Raw genomic sequence first — 24,718 nt, 5'->3', positions numbered from 1 at the left:
CAAATTTGGTCCTAGCCAACTGGGAGGACAAGTATGTATTCCCTTCAAGCTACGCAAAACATTGCAAACTATACAGAAGATTCCTTGATGACATTTTAATATTTTGGATGGGAAGCTTAGAGAAATTAAAAGAATTCTTCAATTATTTGGGTAGCACAACCAACTTTCTTAAATTTACATACACTTTTTCCTATGTTAGTATTGCATATTTGGATGTGGAAATATTAAAAACAACTAACTCTTTCGAGACCAGAATATACAGAAAGAACACGTATGTAAATTCATTTCTCCATTTTGACAGTGAACATCCAATCCATTGCAAAAGAAATCTGGTTAAAGGCCAGTTTATTAGAGGATCAAGAATGACAACATTGGAAGAAGAATATATCAAAGAATGTGATAAGTTAGAGGGGATGTTCATAGATAGGGGGTATCCCAAGGCCTTTATTAAGAAATACAGGATGGAAGTAACGAATGCAAGGAAGGGAAGGTTTAAGCCCATAATAGGGATAAAAGAAATGCCAGATGAGCAAAATGTAAATATAGCAATGCAGGAAGTAAACTTTGAACATTCACTGATATTAGAATACAATGACGTAAACAAAAAAGTGACAACATTATTTACCAAGGAATGGGAGAGATTCAAAGTTTTTTCTGACTTGAAGGTCCTAGTTGAATCTAACCCAAAAGTAGTATATAAGAATTCCCTTAATATTAAAAATATATTAGAAATAGGGAACAACTTAAACACACGACCAGGAGATAGAAGAATGACAAGTAAGGTAGGGACCTTCAGCTGTGGTACATGTAACCAATGTGAGATGGTGATAAATTGTGAAAAAATACATTTGGATTGTAGAAAATTATGGTTGCATAGTAAGGGGTACTATAATTGTGAATCGAGAGGAGTAGTGTATCTAGTAATTTGTAAAAAGTGTCCTTCCTTTTATGTAGGGAAAACAGAAAGATCCTTGAAAAAGAGGATCTACAAACATACATACGATATCAGGAAAGGGAAGGACACTAATGCACTATTCAGACACTCATTGACATGTAAGAATTTTGACTATGCATTTTTTGTGTTGGACCAAGTAAAAATGGATATAAGAGGGGGCCCATGGGAGGAGAACATTGGGTATAAGGAACTGTGGTGGCAAGTGGCTTTAGAAGCCAATAAGCCACCTGGTTTGAATGAAAACATTTCCATACTACCTCTATTAAAATTAAAAGCAGCTAAGGTAAAGTAAAGGAATAATACATTTCGCCACTAGATGGTGGTATGACTGTATGAAAGAAGGTATATAAATGTTTAATGAAATTTTAGACTCAAACAAAATTATTGTATTTAACATTATGGGGAACTGACAATATTAACTATAATTGAACAATTATATTGTAAATCAGCACAAACATTCTGATTTTTATATATGTGTTTTTAAATGCTTTAATGAAAAGTACAATTTTTAACAGGATAAATGATTTTGTATAAATGTATCTTATTCCTATTGCTTTAAACAGTAATGGTTTTACTAATTAGTAAAATGCAGCAGTGACATGATTGGTTTAAACAATTTTTAAATTTTTTTAAATTTCTTTAAATACTTTGTATGAGGTTAACATGGCAGCGATTGTTTTATCTGAGGAAGTCTTGTATTAGACGAAAATGCAAATTTCAATAAAGCGTTCATATTATTTTTGAATTGGTCACGGTATCCTGTCTTCTCCTTGGCTTCTACGTTTATGGGCTTTGTTTGGTATTGGTAACAATGAGGGAAGCTGACTGTGTTTTTATTTTTGTGGTTGATATGAGTGGTACAGAGAAAGACAAGGATACACAGCCTGGCAATGAGGAGAGTAGCCAGGCAAGAAGACGTATTGGACAGCTTACAGCTTTGGTTGATCTACTGACGCCTCTTTGTGAGGCAATGATTGTGCGCACACAGCGTCCAGAAGTGGGGAGAGGCATGGACGAAAGTGAACCTCGGCAAGTGCAAACTAAGAGGAAAAGACATTGCCCAGACGGGGATATAACCAACGTCAATGGATTTGAACCGAAGGGTGCTTCTTTTAACCCCGCAACAACGCCCATCATATTCCAGGATGCTGACAATGATGATCTAAATGCTAGTGTCAACCATTCTAGTGAACCGCAGGAGCAGTCGCAACAAGGTACTTTTTTTATCTCCAGCACAATGGAGATGAATAAATGGCTCAAAGAGCCACATGATTTTAAGTCTGTGGATAACAATGATAAAAATGATAATTATAGTAAACGGACAGCAAACATAGAACCTTTTTGTAAAAAAATGGATAGGTTTTCGAAATTATTGTATAAGTACAAAGCTATTACAGTTGAAAATGGTTATTTAAAAGAATGTCTACATCGCTGCATTGTTCCTAAGGGATTACGCACATGGAAATATCCCAATAATGTGCAGATTGGGTCTATATTTCATAAGGATTTGGTGAAGGCTTTTAACAAATGTGGAATGGAAATTGTTACATGTATTATTGCAGAGAATGAAAGGAACTTGCTTGTTATTAACGAACAAATTAGTGAATTAGACTCACAAATTAAGGGAGATCTCTTGTTTGAAATCAAGGAAGAGAAACAGAGATATTTTGGTTTAAAAAGAGAGACAGAACAAAAATGTACAGAATTAGTGGCAAGAAAGACAGCTAAATTAAGAAGGGATATTTTGGAGTATGAGAACAAAACTAGTTACCCAAACCCAACTAACAACCTAACCCCCACACTACACCAGTACAACAACAGAAATAAATGGGTAGGCAGAAATAACATAGTGAATAGGGAATATCAAAGAGAGACTCATAACCCTGATACATTCAACTATGATTATGACACAGATTTCCCACCTCTTGAAGCAACACAGTATGAACAGGGTTTAAAAGAAACTAACTATAGGGATTTTCGAAGGGGAGGGGGTTAAGGGGAAAGGGGTATTACAGGAGATAGAAACCCCTTCCCATAGCAACAGAGACAATAATGAAATAGAGCAGGTAGGTAACAAGTATACTTTAAATGCATTTACTATTTACAATTTTAGTAACCTACAACTAACTAAAGACCATTTTTCATTAATGGAGAAGGGATTTAAATTCATACCATCAAGGAGAGTGGAGAGAGTACAAACTATTCTGGAACTAAAATTATTTCTAAGGAAAATGAATTTAGAACTAATGTTCAGTAATGAGAAATATGGAATAGACAGAAAAGTAATACACATAACAGAGGAACAACGAACATTAAAAAACAAGTCTGTTTTTAACCCCCCCCATACATGCACAACTCAAGAACTTTGAGAAAGTTATGGAAAATGGTATTAAAAAATTAGATAAGAGGGTAAACTATGTCAACAATATGGGGAAAAGTGAAAGAAAATGTCTACAGGATCTGAAAAACAATAATGGGATCAGGGTAATGAAGCCCAATAAGGGCGGAGGAATTGTTATAATGGAGTCCATTCAATATGAGGGCAAAATGAACAATATACTTAGGGACGAAACTAAATATAAGGAGGTCTCTCGTAATGAGATAAATATAGCATATAGGAAGATTGATATGATGCTAACAGATATGGAGATGGAAAAAGTACTGGATGAAAAAATGATATCTTATTTAAAAATTGACAAACCAAGAATACCAATTATTTTCAGAATACCGAAAATACACAAACAAAGTGATGATCCACCTTTTAGACCAATAGTGGCAGCTGAGGGATCCAAAACTACAACCTTAGCAAAGTTTGTGGATGTTAAAACCAAACATATTTGGAAAAATAAAAATGCAATATTACGTGATTCTTGGGATTTGTTAAGAGCACTTAAACCCAAGTTATTTGACAAGGATATCTTATTTGTAACAATAGATGTGGTAGATCTATTTGGTTCGATACCATATGAGGAAGGGATACGTATGTTTGAAGAGGAGGTATTTTTGGACAAGAAATTGAAATTTGAAGAAAAAGTAGCGTGCACAGGCTTGATGGACGCAATATTAAAGAACAATTACCTAGTATATAAGGGAGAGTTTTTCCAACAAATAAAAGGTGTTGCGATGGGGGCAGCCTGTGCACCTACTTTTGCAAATTTGGTCCTAGCCAACTGGGAGGACAAGTATGTATTCCCTTCAAGCTACGCAAAACATTGCAAACTATACAGAAGATTCCTTGATGACATTTTAATATTTTGGACGGGAAGCTTAGAGAAATTAAAAGAATTCTTCAATTATTTGGGTAGCACAACCAACTTTTTTAAATTTACATACAATTTTTCCTATGTTAGTATTGCATATTTGGATGTGGAAATATTAAAAACAACTAACTCTTTCGAGACCAGAATATACAGAAAGAACACGTATGTAAATTCATTTCTCCATTTTGACAGTGAACATCCAATCCATTGCAAAAGAAATCTGGTTAAAGGCCAGTTTATTAGAGGATCAAGAATGACAACATTGGAAGAAGAATATATCAAAGAATGTGATAAGTTAGAGGGGATGTTCATAGATAGGGGGTATCCCAAGGCCTTTATTAAGAAATACAGGATGGAAGTAACGAATGCAAGGAAGGGAAGGTTTAAGCCCATAATAGGGATAAAAGAAATGCCAGATGAGCAAAATGTAAATATAGCAATGCAGGAAGTAAACTTTGAACATTCACTGATATTAGAATACAATGACTTAAACAAAAAAGTGAGAACATTATTTACCAAGGAATGGGAGAGATTCAAAGGTTTTTCTGACTTGAAGGTCCTAGTTGAATCTAACCCAAAAGTAGTATATAAGAATTCCCTTAATATTAAAAATATATTAGAAATAGGGAACAACTTAAACACACGACCAGGAGATAGAAGAATGACAAGTAAGGTAGGGACCTTCAGCTGTGGTACATGTAACCAATGTGAGATGGTGATAAAGTGTGAAAAAATACATTTGGATTGTAGAAAATTATGGTTGCATAGTAAGGGGTACTATAATTGTGAATCGAGAGGAGTAGTGTATCTAGTAATTTGTAAAAAGTGTCCTTCCTTTTATGTAGGGAAAACAGAAAGATCCTTGAAAAAGAGGATCTACAAACATACATATGATATCAGGAAAGGGAAGGACACTAATGCACTATTCAGACACTCATTGACATGTAAGAATTTTGACTATGCATTTTTTGTGTTGGACCAAGTAAAAATGGATATAAGAGGGGGCCCATGGGAGGAGAACATTGGGTATAAGGAACTGTGGTGGCAAGTGGCTTTAGAAGCCAATAAGCCACCTGGTTTGAATGAAAACATTTCCATACTACCTCTATTAAAATTAAAAGCTGCTAAGGTAAAGTAAAGGAATAATACATTTCGCCACTAGATGGTGGTATGACTGTATGAAAGAAGGTATATAAATGTTTAATGAAATTTTAGACTCAAACAAAATTATTGTATTTAACATTATGGGGAACTGACAATATTAACTATAATTGAACAATTATATTGTAAATCAGCACAAACATTCTGATTTTTATATATGTGTTTTTAAATGTTTTAATGAAAAGTACAATTTTTAACAGGATAAATGATTTTGTATAAATGTATCTTATTCCTATTGCTTTAAACAGTAATGGTTTTACTAATTAGTAAAATGCAGCAGTGACATTATTGGTTTAACCAATTTTTAAAAATGTTTTTAAATTTCTTTAAATACTTTGTATGAGGTTAAGATGGCAGCGATTGTTTTATCTGAGGAAGTCTTGTATTAGACGAAAACGCAAATTTCAATAAAGCGTTCATATTATTTTTGAATTGGTCACGGTATCCTGTCTTCTCCATGGCTTCTACATTTATGGGCTTTGTTTGGTATTGGTAACAACGAGGGAAGCTGACTGTGTTTTTATATATGTAGACTAAACATTAAACCACTCTCCACATAAGTTCCCTAATCTTGAGCAACTGTGTCTACTCTCAGGAGTGTGTTGTCAATGTGGTAGTTCCCCAAGGCAGGCAATTTGCCAAAGGATACAATAATGCATTTTTTAGCATTTAGTTTCAGTCCATGATTCTGTCACCAGTTATTTGTTTGGGACAAACTTTCCTGCAGTATGACTAAATCATTTGAGGAATCCATAAGTGTTCTTAGCTTGCAGTCATCTGCAAACTTAGTTGTCCAACACCCTTTGGCATTGGCTTTTACTTTAGAGAAGCAGATGCCAAACCATGGGGTACTGCACTAGTAACTGGTCACTTTGTGGAGGTAGCTATTGCTATTTTGATGTCCTGTTCCTATGTGTGAGCCAATTGGCAACCCAACAGGTGATCTTGGGGTTTATTCCCCATTTATTTAGTTTTTTTAGTATTCCTGAGTAGGGGGATTGTGCCAAAAGCCCTAGCCAGGTTGAGGTATATGTTGAGGTATAGGTTCATAGGTAGGTACTAGGCTATTGGCTCAGGGGCCTATGTAGGCCTAGTCAACAAGGTTCCCTGGCTTACACCACCCAAGAAAGTTATTTTCCTGTGCCCCTGTTGAGCAGAGCCACAGAAGGGATCCCCAGGGTATATTTCCTATTTCCCATCCAATCATCAAGATTTGTCTTGAAGAGTGCTAATGAGGAGCTTTGCTTGACATAGATGATAGCTTGTTCCAGAGTATGGGAAGTCTCTGGAACAGGAATCTATCCCTCCAGCATGTCCTGTTTATTTTGGAGATAAGGTTTAGGTCCCTAGAGCATGTAGCTCAGAGGGATTGGGATTTGTTTAGGTGCAACCAAACACAGTAAAGACTGCCAAGAATGATACAGATTTCCACTCCACAACCACTGTAGGTATCCAAACACTTTATTGATTTCTCCAAAAATACAAGTTGAGTGCTTTCTTCCACAATCGGGTCTTCCTCAGAACATTTAAAACACCAAGCAACTTGCTCTTAAATACCCATAGGCAACCACCCCATCTAATTAAACAATTAACATCCTCACAGAATACTTAAAGCAATCCTACTGAAAAAACACATTTACTCAAAAAACACACATAAAACCACATTTTCTCCACTGGGGAAATAACATTGATGGCAACTACCATAAATTCATACCCTAATACTTCAATAAAAAGTTTATATTTCACTTAGTTTCATTACAACATATAATCTGGATGGGGAGGAAATAACGGAAATTATTAAACGAAATTGGGGAGTTTTGGCATGTGATGACTGTCTTACTGGAAAAATTGGTATAAAACCTGGAGTAGTCTTTAGGATTAACAGATCATTTAAGAATATGTTGGAAGCAAACGGTAATAACAACAAAAGGAATATGCAAACTGGTTTGGACCTGTTTAGGATTAATGGAAATTATAAATGTGGAATGAGCACTTGTTGTAAAAATATGCTGGAAACTAAGGACACATTGGTTTTGAACAACAGGGCATTACACATTTCTGGTCATTTTAATTGCAATAGCATGAATGTTGTCTACTTGGCTAAGTGCCAAATGTGTTCCACATTCTATGTCGGTAAGACTTGTTGGAAATTTAAGGATAGAATGAAGGAGCATCTGTTAGACATAATAAATCAGAAAATTACCAATGCTTTAAGCAGACATATACAGGAATTTAATGGGCAAACTTTTAAATTTTTAGTACTCCAGCAAATTGTCAAGGACACTCAAGAGGCAATATTGGATGTGCACTTGGATTTATGTGAATTAAGGTGGCAATTGAGACTAAATGCCACCCAGTATCCAGAAATTAATGAGAATGTTAATAGTATGTGTATTTTGAAGTTAAAAAACATTTTAGGTTAAATTAAAACCAAGTATAATACTTTTATACTCATTTATATATTGTTCATTTTCTTGTTGTTTAAAGCCACTTTAAGTACATTGCTTAATATTTAGGCATAGTTACAGGAAGTATGAAGAAGGAATGTTTTTGCATATAAGCATTTTATTAATTTTTAGGTTTTAATGTTCAAATTTATTATGTGTATATAAAAATTTGTATAAGTAATACTTTTTAACAAATATCATTTTATATAAATATAAACTTTTTATTGAAGTATTAGGATATGAATTTATGGTAGTTGCCATCAATGTTATTTCCCCAGTGGAGAAAATGTGGTTTTGTGTGTGTTTTTTTGAGTAAATGTGTTTTTTGAGTATGATTGCTTTAAGTATTCTGTGAGGATGTTAATTGTTTAATTGGAATAGGTGGGGTGGTTGCCTATGAGTATTTAAGAGCAAGTTGTTTGGTGTTTTAAATGTTCTGAGGAAGACCCGATTGTGGGAAGAAAGTGCTCAACTTGTATTTTTGGAGAAATCAATAAAGTGCTTGGATACCTACAGTGATTGTGGAGTGGAAATCTGTATAATTTCTTTAGGTTTAGCATGTCCAGCAGCTCTGGGTTTGACATAGCTTTATATGTTAGGCAGAGATCACCTCGGAGTAGGCAATATGCTATGGAGTAAAGCTGGAGTTTTCTGAGATGGTCAGTGTAGGGCATCGGTTTGAGCCAGTAATCCTGTTTGTTAGGTACTTCTGCGGCCTTTCCAGCTGCTGCAGATGTCTTGTGAGGTACATTCCAAAAGGGGCATTGTACTCTATAATGGGTCTAATGAGTATCGAGAAGATGGGAACAATTACCTCTTTTTTCCTGGATGAGAACACTTTTGTGATGAGGTGTGCCACATAAAAGGATTTCCTGACTACTGTGGCGCTGTGATTATCAAAGGAGAAACTTCTGTCCACCTAGGTCCCAAGGTCACTTATCACACATTCGGCATTAAGTAGACTGCCGCCTATGTGGTAGTTCATGAGTATAGAGTTTTTACCAAAAGGGATGACAATGCACTTTTTGGCATTGCGCTTGAGGCCATGGCTCTGACACCAGGCATCTGTCTCAGTGAGGCCCTTCTGTAGAATGTCCATATCATTTGGGGACTCAACTATGGCTCCTAGTTTATAGTCATCTGCGAACGTTGTTAGCCAAAGGCCTTCTGTGTTAGCCTGTATTTCAGAGAAGTCTATACCAAACAGGAGAAGTCCCAGGACTGAACCCTGTGGTACTCCACTTGTCACTGGTTTGAAGTCAGATATGGAGTCTGCAACTTTTACAGTGTGGGTTCTGTCAGTGAGCCAGTTGGCAACCCATCTTGTGTCATAGGGATTTATACCTAGTTTAGTGAGTTTAGCTATAATTCCAGAATGGGAGATGGTGTCAAAAGCCTTGGCGAGGTCAAGATAGGCTGTGTCAACCACCTTACCCTCATCTACGGCTTTGGTGACTGCCTCAAAGAAGTCGATCAGGTTCAGGAGGCATGATCTGCCTTTCACAAACCTGAACTGGGTAAGGTCTAGAGTTTGGAGGTTATCAATGTCTTTGTTTATGAGTTCCATGATGATATGTTCCATGGCCTTACAGACCAGGCTCGTTGGCTAATAGGGCAATAGTTCCTGGGATCAGTGGTGGCTCACCCTTTGTGGAGTGGGATAACTGTTGCTGTGCACCATTCAGTGGGCACAAAGCCTGATATGAGGCTATGATTGAACATGGTGCTTAGGTGGGGAGCCAGTTCATTCTGAAGTTCATGTAAAACGCAGCCTGAGATGTTGTCCGATCCCATGGATGCTGTGTTTTTGGCTTTAGAGAGTGCAGCTTTTACTTGCATAGTTGTGATTACAGGGACTCTGCATTCTTCCTGTACAGCTATGGGCCCTTTAGGGGGTGTGAGGGAGGTAAAGTTAGCACTGAAGCTATCGGCCAGGATGTTGGCAATATCAGTTTTTTCTGTAATTCTCATGCGATTGTGCTGTAACTCAGAGCAGATCTGGGTGTTGCCACTGAGATTCTTGATATAGCTATAGAATGATTTGTGGTTGTCCCTAGAATCAGTGGTGATTTTGTTTTCATAGCTAGCTTTGGAGGATCTTATAAGGGATCTCAGCTTCGTACTGAGGCTGACCGGTAAGCTCCTCCACTCATGGGAGTTTACTCTCTTTTGCAACAGTTTCTTCCTTCTGTTGTAGAGTTTGTTTATGGCAGGGGACCACCAGATTAGCTTCCTTTTTTTTGGAGGATAGTGTCTTGGTTCTGTTTGGGATAGCATGATCTATGCAATTGTGTAAGTGCTTATAGAGTGCATTTGTATAGGATTCAGCAGTCATAACTGTATTGTCCATCTGCATAGTTGTCATGAAGTTCATCACTTCTGTCTTAAGAAGCATGAAGTTGGCTTTGGAGACATTTTTTACATGGTTTCCTTAATGGGGGGTTGGGGGCAGGATGTGGATATCTAGGGTGATTAGCTTATGGTCAGATGTGACCAACAAGGAGTTGACTTCAGGTATGGAACATTGGTCACTCATGTTGGTAATGACTAGGTCTAGAATATTGTTGCCATTGGTGGGGATGTGGATAAATTGATCCAGGGCATTGGAATTTATGAATAAAAGAAAGCGTTGAGTGAAGGAGTTGGTACATGAGTAGTTTTCCCAGTTAATGTTGGGGTAGTTGAAATCGCCCATTATTAGGGTGTTTGGTTGAACTCTAATATTTTCCAGTATATCAAGAAAAGATGAGTGGGATCCTGGGGCATGGTGGGGGGGTCTGCAGCAAGCTACAATTTGGATTGCAGTTTTGCCCAGAGTTAGTTGCACTTGGATAACCTCAGATGCATTATGCTGAGAAACTAGCCTGGAGATGTGGATATCCTTAATGAATATGGACACACATCCACATTTGGTGTTCCGGTCCAGATTAGATGGCCGAAAAGTGTGGTATGAGTTATAGCCTGGTAATGCAGGGGTACTCTCTGGAGCCTTGACCCAGATCTCAGTCACTGCACAGATATCAATGTTCTCCATTTTAATAAGTGCCTCAGGGGAGTGCATCTTGAGATTTAGACTTCTAGAATTGAGTAGCATTACAGTCAGTTTTTGCTTGCCTGTTCCTGTTACGGTGGTGAATTTGTCATTTGAACCTTGCCTAAAAAAGGCACTATAGGGGTAGCAAGAGCCTTAGCCAGTATCCGGAATCCCAGGAATGACAGGTGGAGGCCATCTCTGGCAAAGCATCATGGTCTGTCGACCATGTCATCCCAGGCAGACAGATACTGGATCCTCTTAGAATGGCACCAGAAGCTTAGCCAATTGTTGAAGTCAATCATTTTGTCCTTGTACTGTGGCATCATTCTGGCCAAGGGCAGGATGCTACTCAGGGCTAGGGTCATACCTGCATTGGCTACAAGATCAGAGAAATCTTCTATGTCTCTTTTCATGTAGTCCAGAGAGGTACATCTCAGGTCATTCACACCAACATGGACAATGACAGAGACATATTTGTACTTGTTGTGGAGTGACCTGAGTGCATGCATTATGTGGCGGATCCTGTCATCCGACAGACAACTCAGTGTAATTTTCTCCTTGTTCTGCCTGGTGAGTAGGACATCAATGTGCCTGACTATAGAGTCACCTATGACTAAAGTGTTAGGTACGTTGTCTTGCCTTAGGGGCTGTTGCTGGATGGCACACTGATGTTGTGAGCTATGTGAAACTTTGGTTGTGATTGGTGTTTGTATGCATTTCAGCTTCAGAGGTCCTTGTTGCTTGGGCAGGTTACAGTTAAGGGCCTCTGCATATGTGGATTTAGTGTTGCTATCAGTGGGTGTTGGTGGTGTGAGTTTAGAAGGGCTATGTGTTGCTTGAGGTGTAGTGCGGGTGTTAACCTTCTCCTCTTGACTGTCTAGCACAATCTTGGATGGAGAGAGCTTTGCTTCCAGTTTGGCTATGTAAGTGCATCTCTCACAGGTTGTAGTGTTGGGTGGTAGGAGGAGAGGGTTGTCTGTGTACATGAGGCAATTGCTGCATTGCCCCAGTATGCCCAGATTCATCAGGTGGACAGGAGAAATCACCGGAAGCTGACCCTTGGACATGCCTGGTTTGGTGCTTTTTTTGAAAAGTACAGGAACTGCTTTCCCTTCCCTTAACAAGGTACTTTGCAATTATAGGCTGTTTAGTGCCTATGATTAATTTCTCCTTAATTAATTATAAATAATTTCTCATTAATAAGGAGAGTTGATTGTTTGTATCAGTTTAAGGCTTCCTAGTGTTTTCCAGCAGGTATTAAAGCAAGTGCTAGTCACAGGGATGCTTAAAGGTAAGAAGAAAACAATGGTTTATCCTAAACACTGCAGTGTGCACTAGAAAAGTTAGATGTGAAAGTAGGTAACTTAAGTTTTACCTGTCTAAAAAGTTAAGTTTTAGTGGAGAGTCACTATTTTTAAAACAGCAAGATAGATTGAAAGGGGGTGATCACTTTTGTATTCTGGTACTATGTAATACAGTAGGATGGCCAATAAATTTAAATAGTTGAATGGGAGTGATTTCACAAAATTATAATTTTCTGGTTACTCACACAAGCCAGTGAAAGCAGAGAAGAAATGAGATATATGGTCAAATTAACATAAGACACAGGCAACTAGAAAGACAGTCATATTTAAAAACAGAATAGTAACAGGGTGCGCAGGTGGGAAAAAAATTCTGCCTGACTCACAAGAGACAGAGCTGTGGTCTCTTTTGAAGTTTTAATATGCAGTTAAAAGCAGAATACAAGTGAAACACAAGGTAAAGAAAACAAATCACAGTATTCAAAATATAAAAAGGCAGTAAACTAATACAAAATACAACAAATAAAAAGCAAACTAACCTTTCCTTCACAGCAAATTTTAGCAGAGTCTTGATCAGGTTTGCCCTCCATTCCTACACATATTAAAGTGCAAGTTGGATTAGTGGGTGAGGATGCATAAAATTAACTCTGTGTGGCACCAATGTACGTATTAAAGAGAGGAAGCTTGTAGATGCTGCCCAAGTTAAAACCTTTTAAATACTTTTGGGAAGCATGGCTATGCTTAACAATGCCTGTCAGGGTCATTAATCTAATATTCTGCTGTGATTGTGATTCTAAGTGTGTAGCATAAAACTTTAAGTGCATGAATATTTCTTTCTTTCTCTTAGTAAAGGGCTGTCTGTTAGTTAGAGTTACAGCTACTCTTACTGAGAGAGATAGAGAGCGTGCATGTGTATGTGTGTGTGTGTGTGTGTGTGTGTGTGTGTGTGTGTGTGAGTGTGTGTGTGTGTGTGTGTGTGTGTGTGTGTGCGTGTGTGTGTGTGTGTGTGTGTGTGTGTGTGTTTCTGTTTGTCTATCTATGTGTGTGTGTGTGTGTGTGTGTGTGTGTGTGTGTATTTCTGTTTGTCTATCTGTGTGTGTGTGTGTGTGTGTGTGTGTGTGTGTGTGTGTGTGTATTTCTGTTTGTCTGTCTGTTTGTGTGCGAGACTACATTGAGAAGATCTGTAAGTAAAACAGTTATGACTCCTGAAAAAGGTACTCCCACATGCTTTATCCATAATCATTATTGGCAAAGCAGCTGTAAATAGTTAAACCCTGACAAGCGGTTTCCACAGGAAGGAATCTTAGATCATAATAAAAGTATGTATTTAAAGGGGATTCTAGAAAATAGAGATACACAAACTGAAGGAGAAAATGGAATTGTTTTATGACTGGTGAAGTGAAGTTTATTTTAAGAGCGATACGGAGTCATCTCTGAAATGGTTGAAAGCCAATAACAAGAAATTGTGCAACAGATTAGAGATCTGAAAAAAGATAGTAGGAACACAGAAAATGGCATCCCTCTATCCACTGTTCATCAGGATTATGAAAAACAAATCTTGCTAGAGTGAAGATAAAACTTCAGAGGAGTATGATATTCTTCCTCTGATAGCAGCTGAGCCATATACTAAGTTACAGAACAGTATTAAACAGTCCCCATACAGGCATAAAGCTAAGTACTTCAAATCAAAACAAATTACCCTCCTTTACTCCCTTAAACAGTTCTGGCATGAAGTAAATAAAATCTCGGATAGAAAATTAACCAAAGGAGCTCTCTTCTCCTTTTATGGCCACATTCCTTGCTGCACTGGAAACTTCTTACCTCATGATTTTCTCGAAGAATTATTCATCTCTTCTCATACAACAGAATAGTACATTTTCTTCCACAGAAATTCACCCAAATACTCTAGAATGGTTTTAGTTCATAAGCTCAACTTTTCAGAACAAGTGTCACAAGCTGGAGAACATATGCTCAACTTTGTGAAATGTTGAAAAGAAAAGGGAAACATTGTTTTGCAGATGGGTAAGTTCCTTTGCACTCCCAAACCCTGTGCTAATTATGTATATACCAGCTGTGAGATTCCCATTACATAGGGGGAAAGGACAAATTCCCTGATCCTCACTGTACTGAGATTTCTGCAAAAACATTCTTCCTGCCCTGCTAAGCATTCAGTGTTTCAGAACATCAAGCATATTGTCTTGAGCTTGTGAGACTCGACATTCAGAAACATCAAGCTTATGAAATATGACACCACAGAACACCTCTCACTTTTTTCTTCTCCTAAATCACAAGCAATCACATTCTAACTGTTCATGAAAACCGCTGCCCTTAGTTTAAATATCACTGTAAATATTTCATAGTCATTCCACTAAACACATCTAGAACCTCAACCTCACAACCGATACCATTACCTCTATCTGGAAATCAACCTTTGTTAGACTGTACGAAAATATCACAAACCCTCCTCAACCTACTTATTCCAACCCATCTCAAAACTTCCTGTACTTGGTAAAGTCCTTGAAAAATAATTTACAACCAGTTTGCCACTTATATTGACAAATACCACTTACTTTCTAAATTGCAACATGTATTTTGACCAAATAGAAGTAAAGAGGCTGCTCTTTGAACACCACTGACTGATGACAACCTCTCTAACATGGATAAAGAGAGCCTCACTGAGACAGTATTCTTGGAATTTACCTGGGCCTTTGAGCTGGCTGACCACTCCACCCCATTATTTAGCTTACAAGATATCAGTGTATATTCTGAATCTATCCAGTGGTTCAAAGATTTCTTGAAAAATCGAACACTGACAGTTAAAATCTGGCTTATTTTATCAGATACAGCAATGATCCTTCAGACGCTACTTGGGGAACAATTCTTGCGCCAATACTATTCTCCATTTCTTAAAATAAATTGTCTCAAAACCTGCCTTATCTACAATTTCTCATTTAAGCTGATGGCATGATTTTCTATAGATCCGACATTTTCTCAACATCATTACAGTTCAAGCTAAACTTCAACGACTAAGTGATTAGCTTTGCTCTAAAAAAATATTTCTTAACTCAAAAAAAGAAAAAGAAATCTATGTGTTTGGTACAAAAAATAGACACACTAAAGCCACTAGCCCTGTTATTATCAAAGAACTACACAATAGCCTAAATAAACCCACAATATAACTTAGATACAAGACCTAAAAAAACCCACATCATTTAGATAGAAGACTTACACAACAACCTAAAATAGACCCACCACATCATTTAGATACAAGATCAACACAACAACTTAAAATAAACCCACTACATCATTTAGATACAAGACCAACACAACAACCTAAATAAACTCATCACATCTTTAGATACAAGACCAACACAACAACCTAAATAAACCCAGCACATCATAGATTCAATACCTACACAACAGCCTAAATAAACCTACCACATCATTTAGATACAAGACCAACACAAGAAATTAAATAAACCCAACACATCATTTAGATACAAGACCTACACAACAGCCTAAATAAACCAACAACATCATTTACATACAAGACCTACACAACAGCCTAAATAAACCCACCACATCATTTAGATACAAGACCTACACAACAGCCTAAATAAACCCAAAACATCATTTAGATACAAGACCTACACAACAGGCTAAATAAACCCAAAACATAATTTAGATACAAGACATACACAACAACCTAAATAAACCCACCACATCATTTAGATACAAGACCTACACAACAGCCTAAATAAACCCAACACATCATTTAGATACAAGACCTACACAACAGCCTAAATAACCCCACCACATTATTTAGATACAAGACCTGCACAACAGCCTAAATAAACCAAAAAACATAATTTACATACAAGACATACACAACAACCTAAATAAACCCACCACATCATTTAGATACAAGACCTACACAACAGCCAAAATAAACCCACCACATCATTTAGATACAAGACCTACACAACAACCTAAATAAACCCACACATCATTTAGATACAAGACCTACAAAACAGCCTAAATAAACCCACCACATCATTTAGATACAAGATCTACAAAACAGCATAATTTAACCGACCACATCATTTAGATACAAGACCTACACAAAATCCTAAATAAACCTAAAGGATTGTTTAGATACAAGACCTACGCAACAACCTAAATAAACTCACCAAATCATTTAGATACAAGACCAACACAACAACTTAAATACACCCAATACATCAAGATATAAGATCTGCAGAAAAGCCTAAATAAACCACCACATCATTTAGATACAAGACCAACACAATAACGTAAATAAACCCACCACATAATTTAGATACAAGACCTACACAACAGCCTAAATAAACCCAACACATCATTTAGATACAAGACCTACACAACAGCCTAAATAAACCCACCACATCATTTAGATACAAGACCTACACAACAACCTAAAATAAACCCACCACATCATTTAGATACAAGACCTACACAACAGAATAAATAAACCCACCACATCATTTAGATACAAGACCTACACAACAGCCTAAATAAACCCACCACATCATTTAGATACAAGACCTACACAACAGCCTAAATAAAACCACTACATCATTTAGATACAAGACCTACACAACAGCCTAAATAAATCAACCACATAATTTAGATACAAGACCAACACAAACACCAAAAATAAACCCACCACATCATTTAAATACAAGACCTACACAACAGCCTAAATAAACCCAAAACATCATTTAGATACAAGACCTACACAACAACCAAAAATAAACCCACCACATCATTTAGATGCAAGACCTACACAACAACCTAAATAAACCCACCACATCTTTTAGATACAAGACCTACACAACAGCCTAAATAAACCAAAACATCATTTAGATACAAGACCTACACAACAACCTAAATAAACCCACCACATCATTTAGATACAAGACCTACACAACAGCCTAAATAAACCCACCACATCATTTAGATACAAGACCTACACAACAACCTAAATAAACCCACCACATCATTTAGATACAAGACCAACACAACAGCCTAAATAAACCCACCACATCATTTAGATACAAGACCTACACAACAACCTAAATAAACCCACAACATCATTTAGATACAAGACCTACACAACAGCCTAAATAAACCCACCACATCATTTAGATACAAGACCTACACAACAGCCTAAATAAACCCACCACATCATTTAGATACAAGATCTACAAAACAGCATTAATAAACCCACCGCATCATTTAGATACAAGACCTACACAACAACCTAAATAAACCCACCACATCATTTAGATAGAAGACCTACACAACAACCTAAATAAACCCACCAAATCATTTAGATACAAGACCAACACAACAACCTAAATAAACCCAACACATCATTAAGATACAAGACCTACACAAAAGCCTAAATAAACCACCACATCATTTAGATACAAGAGCTACACAAATACCTAAATAAGCCCACCACATAATTTAGATACAAGACCTACACAACAGCCTAAATAAACCCACCACATCATTTAGATACAAGACCTACACAACAGCCTAAATAAACCCACCACATCATTTAGATACAAGACCTACACAACAACCTAAAATAAACCCACCACATCATTTAGATACAAAACCTACACAACAGAATAAATAAACCCACCACATAATTAGATACAAGACCTACACAGCAGCTTAAATAAACCCACCACATCATTTAGATACAAGATCAACACAACAACCTAAATAAACCCACCATATCATTTAGATAAAAGACCTACACAACAACCTAAATAAACCCAAAATATCATTTAGATACAAGACCTACACAACAACCTAAATAAACGCAATACAACATTTAGATACAAGACCTAGACAACAGCCTAAATAAACCCACCACATCATTTAGATACAAGACCTACACAACAACCTAAATAAACCCACCACATCATTTAGATACAAGACCTACACAACAGCCTAAATAAACCCACCACATCATTTAGATACAAGATCAACACAACAACCTAAATAAACCCACCATATCATTTAGATACAAGACCTACACAACAACCTAAATAAACCCACCACATCATTTAGATACAAGACCTAGACAACAGTCTAAATAATCCCACCACATCATATAGAATCAAGACCTACACAACAACCTAAATAAACCCACCACATCATTTAGATATAAGACCTACACAACAACCTAAATAAACCCACCACATCGTTTAGATAAAAGACCTACACAAAAACTTAAAATAAACTGACCACATCATTTAGATACAAGACTACACAACAGCCTAAATAATGCCACCACATCATTTAGATACAAGACCTACACAACAGCATAAATAAACCTACCACATCATTTAGATACAAGACGTACACAACAGCCTAAATAAACCTACCACATCATTTAGATACAAGACCAAAACAACAGCCTAAGTAAACCCACCACATCATTTAGATACAAGACTAAAACAATAACCTAAAATAAACCCACCACATCATTTAGATACAAGACCTACACAACAACCTAAATAAACCCATCACATCATTTAGATACAAGACCTACACAACAGCCTAAATAAACCCACCACATCATTTAGATACAAGACCTACACAACAGCCTAAATAAACCCACCACATCATTTAGATACAAGACCTACACAACAGCCTAAATAAACCCACCACATCATTTAGATACAAGACCTACACAACAGCCTAAATAAACCCACCACATCATTTAGATACAAGACCTACACAACAGCCTAAATAAACCCACCACATCATTTAGATACAAGACCTACACAACAGCCTAAATAAACCCACCACATCATTTAGATACAAGACCTACACAACAGCCTAAATAAACCCACCACATCATTTAGATACAAGACCTACACAACAACCTAAATAAACCCACCACATCATTTAGATACAAGACCTACACAACAGCCTAAATAAACCCACCACATCATTTAGATACAAGACCTACACAACAACCTAAATAAACCCACCACATCATTTAGATACAAGACCTACACAACAGCCTAAATAAACCCACCACATCATTTAGATACAAGACCTACACAACAACCTAAATAAACCCACCACATCATTTAGATACAAGACCTACACAACAACCTAAATAAACCCACCACATCATTTAGATACAAGACCTACACAACAGCCTAAATAAACCCACCACATCATTTAGATACAAGACCTACACAACAGCCTAAATAAACCCACCACATCATTTAGATACAAGACCTACACAACAGCCTAAATAAACCCACCACATCATTTAGATACAAGACCTACACAACAGCCTAAATAAACCCACCACATCATTTAGATACAAGACCTACACAACAACCTAAATAAACCCACCACATCATTTAGATACAAGACCAACACAACAACCTAAATAAACCCACCACATCATAGATACAAGACCAAGACAACAACCTAAATAAACCCAAAACATAATTTAGATACAAGACCTACACAACAACCTAAATAGACCCACCTCATCATTAAGATACAAGACATACACAACAGCCTAAGTAAACCCACCACATTATTTAGATACAAGTTCTACACAACAACCTAAATAAACCCACCACATCATTTAGATACAAGATCTACACAACAACCTAAATAAACCCACCAAATCATTTAGATACAAGATCTAAACAACAGCCTAAATAAACCCACCACATCATTTAGATACAAGATCTGCACAACAACCGAAATAAACCCACCACATCATTTAGATACAAGACCTACACAACAACCTAAATAAACCCACCACATCATTTAGATACAAGACCTACACAACAACCTAAATAAACCCACCACATCATTTAGATACAAGACCTACACAACAGCCTAAATAAACCCACCACATCATTTATGTACAAGATCAACACAACAACCTAAATAAACCCACATCATTTAGATACAAGAACAACACAACAACCTAAATAAACCCACATCATTTAGATACAAGACCTACACAACAGCCTAAATAAACCCACCACATCATTTAGATACAAGACCTACACAACAACCTAAATAAACCCACCACATCATTTAGATACAAGACCTACACAACAGCCTAAATAAACCCACCACATCATTTAGATACAAGACCTACACAACAGCCTAAATAAACCCACCACATCATTTAGATACAAGACCTACACAACAACCTAAATAAACCCACCACATCATTTAGATACAAGACCTACACAACAGCCTAAATAAACCCACCACATCATTTAGATACAAGACCTACACAACAGCCTAAATAAACCCACCACATCATTTAGATACAAGACCTACACAACAACCTAAATAAACCCACCACATCATTTAGATACAAGACCTACACAACAGCCTAAATAAACCCACCACATCATTTAGATACAAGACCTACACAACAACCTAAATAAACCCACCACATCATTTAGATACAAGACCTACACAACAGCCTAAATAAACCCACCACATCATTTAGATACAAGACCTACACAACAACCTAAATAAACCCACCACATCATTTAGATACAAGACCTACACAACAGCCTAAATAAACCCACCACATCATTTAGATACAAGACCTACACAACAACCTAAATAAACCCACCACATCATTTAGATACAAGACCTACACAACAGCCTAAATAAACCCACCACATCATTTAGATACAAGACCTACACAACAGCCTAAATAAACCCACCACATCATTTAGATACAAGACCTACACAACAGCCTAAATAAACCCACCACATCATTTAGATACAAGACCTACACAACAGCCTAAATAAACCCACCACATCATTTAGATACAAGACCTACACAACAGCCTAAATAAACCCACCACATCATTTAGATACAAGACCTACACAACAACCTAAATAAACCCACCACATCATTTAGATACAAGACCTACACAACAGCCTAAATAAACCCACCACATCATTTAGATACAAGACCTACACAACAACCTAAATAAACCCACCACATCATTTAGATACAAGACCTACACAACAACCTAAATAAACCCACCACATCATTTAGATACAAGACCTACACAACAGCCTAAATAAACCACCACATCATTTAGATACAAGACCTACACAACAACCTAAATAAACCCACCACATCATTTAGATACAAGACCTACACAACAGCCTAAATAAACCCACCACATCATTTAGATACAAGACCTACACAACAACCTAAATAAACCCACCACATCATTTAGATACAAGACCTACACAACAACCTAAATAAACCCACCACATCATTTAGATACAAGACCTACACAACAGCCTAAATAAACCCACCACATCATTTAGATACAAGACCTACACAACAGCCTAAATAAACCCACCACATCATTTAGATACAAGACCTACACAACAGCCTAAATAAACCCACCACATCATTTAGATACAAGACCTACACAACAGCCTAAATAAACCCACCACATCATTTAGATACAAGACCTACACAACAGCCTAAATAAACCCACCACATCATTTAGATACAAGACCTACACAACAACCTAAATAAACCCACCACATCATTTAGATACAAGACCTACACAACAGCCTAAATAAACCCACCACATCATTTAGATACAAGACCTACACAACAGCCTAAATAAACCCACCACATCATTTAGATACAAGACCTACACAACAGCCTAAATAAACCCACCACATCATTTAGATACAAGACCTACACAACAGCCTAAATAAACCCACCACATCATTTAGATACAAGACCTACACAACAACCTAAATAAACCCACCACATCATTTAGATACAAGACCTACACAACAGCCTAAATAAACCCACCACATCATTTAGATACAAGACCTACACAACAGCCTAAATAAACCCACCACATCATTTAGATACAAGACCTACACAACAGCCTAAATAAACCCACCACATCATTTAGATACAAGACCTACACAACAGCCTAAATAAACCCACCACATCATTTAGATACAAGACCTACACAACAGCCTAAATAAACCCACCACATCATTTAGATACAAGACCTACACAACAGCCTAAATAAACCCACCACATCATTTAGATACAAGACCTACACAACAACCTAAATAAACCCACCACATCATTTAGATACAAGACCTACACAACAACCTAAATAAACCCACCACATCATTTAGATACAAGACCTACACAACAACCTAAATAAACCCACCACATCATTTAGATACAAGACCTACACAACAGCCTAAATAAACCCACCACATCATTTAGATACAAGACCTACACAACAGCCTAAATAAACCCACCACATCATTTAGATACAAGACCTACACAACAGCCTAAATAAACCCACCACATCATTTAGATACAAGACCTACACAACAGCCTAAATAAACCCACCACATCATTTAGATACAAGACCTACACAACAGCCTAAATAAACCCACCACATCATTTAGATACAAGACCTACACAACAACCTAAATAAACCCACCACATCATTTAGATACAAGACCTACACAACAACCTAAATAAACCCACCACATCATTTAGATACAAGACCTACACAACAGCCTAAATAAACCCACCACATCATTTAGATACAAGACCTACACAACAGCCTAAATAAACCCACCACATCATTTAGATACAAGACCTACACAACAGCCTAAATAAACCCACCACATCATTTAGATACAAGACCTACACAACAGCCTAAATAAACCCACCACATCATTTAGATACAAGACCTACACAACAACCTAAATAAACCCACCACATCATTTAGATACAAGACCTACACAACAGCCTAAATAAACCCACCACATCATTTAGATACAAGACCTACACAACAACCTAAATAAACCCACCACATCATTTAGATACAAGACCTACACAACAACCTAAATAAACCCACCACATCATTTAGATACAAGACCTACACAACAACCTAAATAAACCCACCACATCATTTAGATACAAGACCTACACAACAACCTAAATAAACCCACCACATCATTTAGATACAAGACCTACACAACAGCCTAAATAAACCCACCACATCATTTAGATACAAGACCTACACAACAGCCTAAATAAACCCACCACATCATTTAGATACAAGACCTACACAACAGCCTAAATAAACCCACCACATCATTTAGATACAAGACCTACACAACAACCTAAATAAACCCACCACATCATTTAGATACAAGACCTACACAACAGCCTAAATAAACCCACCACATCATTTAGATACAAGACCTACACAACAGCCTAAATAAACCCACCACATCATTTAGATACAAGACCAACACAACAACCTAAATAAACCCACCACATCATTTAGATACAAGACCTACACAACAACCTAAATAAACCCACCACATCATTTAGATACAAGACCTACACAACAGCCTAAATAAACCCACCACATCATTTAGATACAAGACCTACACAACAGCCTAAATAAACCCACCACATCATTTAGATACAAGACCTACACAACAGCCTAAATAAACCCACATCATTTAGATACAAGACCTACACAACAGCCTAAATAAACCCACCACATCATTTAGATACAAGACCTACACAACAACCTAAATAAACCCACCACATCATTTAGATACAAGACCTACACAACAGCCTAAATAAACCACCACATCATTTAGATACAAGACCTACACAACAGCCTAAATAAACCCACCACATCATTTAGATACAAGACCTACACAACAACCTAAATAAACCCACCACATCATTTAGATACAAGACCTACACAACAGCCTAAATAAACCCACCACATCATTTAGATACAAGACCTACACAACAGCCTAAATAAACCCACCACATCATTTAGATACAAGACCTACACAACAACCTAAATAAACCCACCACATCATTTAGATACAAGACCTACACAACAGCCTAAATAAACCCACCACATCATTTAGATACAAGACCTACACAACAACCTAAATAAACCCACCACATCATTTAGATACAAGACCTACACAACAGCCTAAATAAACCCACCACATCATTTAGATACAAGACCTACACAACAGCCTAAATAAACCCACCACATCATTTAGATACAAGACCTACACAACAACCTAAATAAACCCACCACATCATTTAGATACAAGACCTACACAACAACCTAAATAAACCCACCACATCATTTAGATACAAGACCTACACAACAGCCTAAATAAACCCACCACATCATTTAGATACAAGACCTACACAACAGCCTAAATAAACCCACCACATCATTTAGATACAAGACCTACACAACAACCTAAATAAACCCACCACATCATTTAGATACAAGACCTACACAACAACCTAAATAAACCCACCACATCATTTAGATACAAGACCTACACAACAGCCTAAATAAACCCACCACATCATTTAGATACAAGACCTACACAAAAGCCTAAATAAACCCACCACATCATTTAGATACAAG

The sequence above is a fragment of the Protopterus annectens genome, chromosome 6.part0 (genome assembly GCF_019279795.1).
Source record: "Protopterus annectens isolate FY-2018-M chromosome 6.part0, PAN1.0, whole genome shotgun sequence".
NCBI lineage: Eukaryota > Metazoa > Chordata > Ceratodontiformes > Protopteridae > Protopterus > Protopterus annectens.
Note: the sequence above shows the minus strand (reverse complement) of the source record.